At 44.1% G+C, this 5561-nt stretch overlaps 1 long non-coding RNA gene across 1 annotated transcript in view; it reads left to right on the top strand.

The window, feature by feature from the left end:
* LOC111730495 overlaps window positions 1-4691 on the top strand; it is an 18151-nt gene extending 13460 nt beyond the window's left edge. Inside the window, exons 2-3 of the long non-coding RNA XR_002776717.1 lie at window positions 3929-4147; window positions 4439-4691. This is a non-coding gene — a long non-coding RNA (uncharacterized LOC111730495). The remainder of the gene's footprint in view (window positions 1-3928; window positions 4148-4438) is intronic.
* The last annotated feature ends 870 nt before the right edge of the window (window positions 4692-5561 follow it).

The raw sequence follows: 5561 nt of genomic DNA, 5'->3' as shown, positions 1-5561 counted from the left end.
GCAGATTCCAGTCTTCCGTTTTGCAGAAGGCTTTCTGCATGTGGATACAGATGATTTTAACATGTGCCCGAAAAGAAGCGTACGAATTTCATAAGATTAGTATATATTGGATGAACTTGAAATTTATATTATAGTAAGAAAAAAATTAATAAAAACAGGAACAGTTAACTATGCCATCACTTGCTCCATGTAGACATTTCTGTTAGCTTCATTTACCAACTTTTGACCTATTCAGTCAATTTAGCACATGTATTCAGATCCACAAACTACAGAATATCCCCATACACATAAAAAGATGTGCCCTTCAAGGGGTTTGCAGTTTATTACTGGATATACAGTCTGGACAGGCCCAGGTGGGTGTGGTCAGCCAGGAAGGCATTCTGGATGAAAGGGAAGGGTCAGGTGACAGAATGTTTCAGTGAAGTTAGAGATGGAAAGATCTCAGCATCCAGGGTCAAGCAGACCTGGGGCTGAACCCCGAGTCTGCCACTTGCTAGCTGAGCCCTTGGGCAAGTCCTTTACACTATTTGGGTCTCTGTAATAGGAGACAATACCAGCCTCTTCAAAGGGTTGTCGTCTGTACTGAATGTATACCTGTCTTGTCACTGGCAGTAATTCATACAGAAGGACCTGCCCCCGGGTGTGGTGGTCTATGCTTCTCTAAATAACAGACCCCTTCTCCTCTAGAGCGTTGTCCCTTGTCACTTTTTCACCTCTCAAGTCTTAGTGCCCTCGTTAGCAGCACTGTGATCTGCATTTTATATTGTCTGATTCTGTTTCCCTGCTCAACTGTGACATGCTAAAAACCCACGACAGTTCCTCTGGAAAAGCATTTGCGTAGCGTGGAGGATGAGATGGGGTGTCACTCAGGGATCTGGTAACTGTGGCATCTCTGCTTCCAGGAACCACCATTAGGGATGAGAAGTGCCTTGGGCCACCCAGGGGAAGGCGCAGCCTCTAAACCTCTGTTCTGGCAGCCGCCCAGCCTCTCCCTCCCAGCACCCAGGCTTGTCACCGTTACCTCCTAAATGCCTCTCCCACCACCCCGGCCCCTAGCGCCTCTCTGCGGGATCCTGGCTCTTCTCCCAGCACCCCCTGTCGCCCCTTTCCCAGTCCATTTCCCACACGACAGTGAGAATGGTGTTTCCAGAACAGAGCCAGTCGAGGCGGTCTCCAGCCTAAAATCCTCCGCGGACTTTGGACCCAGCCTCTCCCTTCGCTGGTCCCGTCTGGTGCCTTCCCTCCCTCACTCTGTGGCTCCAGCCACACTGCCCTTCCTGTCCTGCCTGGAGGGGCTCTTAGCCGCCCTGACTTCAGGTCTGTCGCATGCAACCCTCCAGCTGGCTCTTCCAGCAGCTTCTTACCCTCTGGTTTCTCGTCGCCTCCTCGGGGAAGGCTTCCTCTACCCTTTACACTCTGCCGGGCCTCCAGCTGCCTCTGCACCCCCATCTCCTCGTAGCGCAGAGCGTTAGTTATTGTCGTTTGTAAATATGCGTCCGTCTTCCACCTGCCGCTCTTAGCCCTTGTCCTCCGACCCCTCCGAGTGAGTTTCTGGAGGGCCTGCTCACCCTCCAATCGCTCCTTCATCCGCTTTATTAACATACACATTTATTCAGCCGTTCTTCAGTGAGCGTGCGTGGACACGAGGCACTGTGCTGGGCGCTGGCACTACAGTGGCAAATAAAACAGTTCCTGCCCCCGCCCCCGCCCCGAAAAGCCGGGGACACTCAGAAGGCTTTGGGCTGGGAGAGTGACATGGTCAGATCGGTGAGTTAGGGAGACAGCTTCGTCTGCAGGGAGTTGCCTGGATCAGGGGGTCAGGCTGGCGTTGGGTGGCAGTGGGGGACTCAGATGGGAAGCTGGGCCGGTGATTCAGGTGATTCAGGTGATTCAGAGACAGTGAAGCCTGACGAGGGACACAGCTGTCGACGTGGAGAGATGTGCTGACCCAAGGTACTTAGGAGGCAGGACTCACAGCCTGGGAGTCGGAATGTGGGTGGAGGGCGGGAAAGGAGCCTGAGGTGGCCCCTAGGATCACCCCGGCGTGTGGTGTCATCATTCACATAAGAAAACACAGGGCGAGGGGAAGAAATGGCTTCCCGAGCCATTTAACGGTCTCTCCTTCTAGAGTCTGCTTAGCTGGAAGCTTCATTCAGAAGAGACTCTACTTTTAAGAATAATCAATCTTTCCCAGCGCTTAACTCCTGGCAACTACTGATCCGTTCGTTCTCTATAGTTTTGCTTTGTCCAGAACGTCACGTAAATGGAATCATACAGCTTGTCGTCTTTCGAGTGTGGCTTCTTGTCCTCAGCTTACTGCGTTTGATCCATCCATGTTGTTACGTGTACCAATAGTCCATCTCGTTATTGCTGAGTCACAGCATCCCCTGCTGTGGATTCGCCAGTCTATTCATTCTGCAGTTGATAGAATTTCGGTTTCTCTTTTTGCAGGATGACAAAAAAAGCTCCTAAGAACCTTCACGTGCAGGTTTTTGTGTACCGTTGGATTTTATGTCACTTGGATAAATGCTGGGAGTGAGGTTACTGTCTTGTATGGGTTGTATAGTAACTATTATGTTTAACTTTGTAAGAAAATATCAAACCGTCTTCCAAAATGGTTGTTCCTTTTTACATCTCTACCAGCAACGTATGAGGGTTCCAATTACGCCACGTGTTTACCAGTATTTGATATTGTTAGTTTTTTTCTTTTTTAATTTTAATCATTCTAATAAGTGTAGTGGTATCTCAGTGTGCTCATAATTTGCATTCCCTAATGACTCATGGTGATGAACAGACTTTCATGTGTTTATTTTCCACACGCATATTTTCTTCGGTGAACTATCTGTTCAAATTTTTTGCCCATTTAAAAAATTCGTTTTTTTTTTCTTTTTGTCACGCTGTAAGAATTTTTATTCTAAATACAAGTCACTTGTTGAATATATGATTTGCAAATATTTTTCCCAGTTTGTGGCCTGTCTTTTCATTCACTGACTGTTAAGTCAGTGTCTTTTGCAAAGCAATAATTTTTCATTTTTGATGAAGTCCAGTTTAACGATTTTTTCTTTTATGGATTGTGCTTTTTGCATCATATCTACTTCCTCTTCGCCTGACCTGAAGTCACAAAGATGTTCTTCTATGTTTTCTTCTAGAAGTTGTAGCCTTGCCTTTTGATCCGTTTTGAGCTCGTTTTTGTATACAGCATGCGAAGTCTAGTCCGGGGTTCATTTTCTTGCATGTGTTTGTGCATCTGGTCCAGCACTGTTTGTCAAGAGGCTATTCTTTCTCCACTGAATTGCTTTTGTACCTTTGACAAAGTCTGTTGGCCATTTGTGGGTCTTGCAGAATGTGGGATATTGTGTTCCACTGAGGTTTGTGTAAATCCTTTACCCATGCCACACGTGCTTGATCACTTGACAGTGATCACCTGACAGTGATTTTTAAATCAGGTAGTGAATCCTCAAGTTTTTTCTTTTTCAAAATTGTATTGGCTATTCTAGTCCCTTTGCCTTCCAAGTGGATCTTAGAATCAGCTTGTTGATTTCTATTAATAAGTCCTGCTGGGGTATGGGTTGCAGTTCTGTTGAATTTACAGATTACTCCGGTGAGAATTGATATCTTAACAACGTTGACTCTTCCAGGCCATGAAAATGATAAACCTCTCCATTTATTTAGATTGCCTTTGATTTCTTTCATTAGGGTTTTGTGGTTTTTCAGCATACAGATTCTACATGTATTTTGCTAGATTTGTAGCTAATTATATCATTGTAATTGTTATTATCATTAGTATTTAGTTTTTTATTTCTAATCGTTTATAGCCAGGAAATATAAATACAGCGGATTTCGTATATTAACCTTGTATCCTGTAACCGTGATAAGCTTACTTATTAGTTCTCAGAGCTATTTAAATTTTTTTTGTCTTTTTTGGCAGATTCCATGGATTTTCTACATAGATGATTGCGTTGCCTTCCAGTAGAGTTTTATATCTCCTTGTCCAACCTGTATGCCTTTTTCTGCCCTGCCTTACTGCACTTGTTAAGACTTCTATTATGACGTCAAGTCGGAAAAGTGAAAATGGATATGCTCACCATTTTATCCATCTTCATCCTTTACCACGCCGTGTGGTGTACATGTGAGGCGTTAGCTGCAGGTTTGGTTTGGTTTGGTTTGGTTTTTGCAGATGCCCCTTTTCCAGTTGAAGTTCCTTTCTATTCCTAGTTAAGTTGGTTTTTATTCTCTAGTCATATATGACATTTTATCTAAAACATCTTTACTGGCTTTTTTTGAATGCGTTCCATATTGGGATCCTTGAGGGTTTTATTTGTTTCGTTTTTAAAAGAGCATCTTTGGGTTGTAAGATGAACTCTAGAAATGATTTTTTGGGTTGATTATAGGGTTGATTTTATCTCATTTTCTGGTTAATTTTATCTTCGTGGGCCAGGTACAATCGTCGTTGTGTGGCGGGTACAGTATCAAGAAACAAGGGATGGTGACTTGCTCATGACCCTCCGCCTCATAGCACTGAAGCCACAGCCATCACAGAAGTCATTGTATGCACAACCCTCAGTGAAAGGCCTGAAAAGCAGCAAAGGAAGCCCAGCTTTGGGCTCAGGCAGTCTTCTTAATTTTAACTAAATAAAAAAATGTATCGCAGTGAAAATCACATAACATAAAATTAACCTTTTAAAAGTGAACGATTTCGTGTCAGCTAGTGGATTCACAGTGTTGTGCAAGCACCACCTCTCTCTCATTCCGAAAACGTTTTGCTACGCCGGATGAAACCAACACCCTTTCAGCAGGTGCCGCCCGCTGGTGTGTCCCCAGACCCCGGCAGTCGCTAACACGTCCCTGTTAAAGATGCTTTATGTTAGTGGAGGCATAGAACACGTGGCCTTTGGCATCTGGCTTCTTGCACTTAGCTTAATGTTTTGGAGTGTGTGTCAGTCCTTTATTCCTTTTATGGCTGAATGATATTCCATTGCATTCGCATACCACGATTTGTTTATCCATTCATGCATTCCTGAACGCTTGGATTGCTTCCGTAACGATGTGTTTTGGGGGTATGTTCCTGGGAGTGGGATTGCTGGGTTGACAGGTCATATGTTAATTCTCTCTTCAACCCTCTGAGGAACCGTCGAACTGTTTTTCCACAGTGACTGAACCATTTTCTGTTCCCATCGGCAATATATGAGGGTTCCAATTTCTCCACATCTTCGCCAACACTTGCTGTTTTCTGTTTTTTTGTTTTTTACATTATAGCCATCCTAGTCGAAGTAAAGTGTTATCTCATTGTAGTTTTGATTTTCATTTCCCTGGTGACCGATAACGCTGGCATCTTTTCATGTACCTATTGCCTGTTTGCGTATCCTCGGAGAAATATATGTTCAAGTCCTTAACACATTTTTTGATTGGGTTGTGTGTCTTTTCATTGCTGAGTTGTGAGAGTTCTTTATGTATTCTGGATACTAGACCCTTATCAGATGTTTAATGTGCAAATCTTTTCTCCCGTTATGTAAACTTTTTCGCTCTTCATAATGTACTCTCGTGTACAAAAGTTTTTAATT

The sequence above is a fragment of the Pteropus vampyrus genome, unplaced genomic scaffold (assembly GCF_000151845.1).
Source record: "Pteropus vampyrus isolate Shadow unplaced genomic scaffold, Pvam_2.0 Scaffold317, whole genome shotgun sequence".
Classification (NCBI taxonomy): Eukaryota; Metazoa; Chordata; class Mammalia; order Chiroptera; family Pteropodidae; genus Pteropus; species Pteropus vampyrus.
The sequence above is the reverse complement of the archived record's forward strand: the minus strand, read 5'-3'. Positions and strand labels throughout refer to the sequence as shown.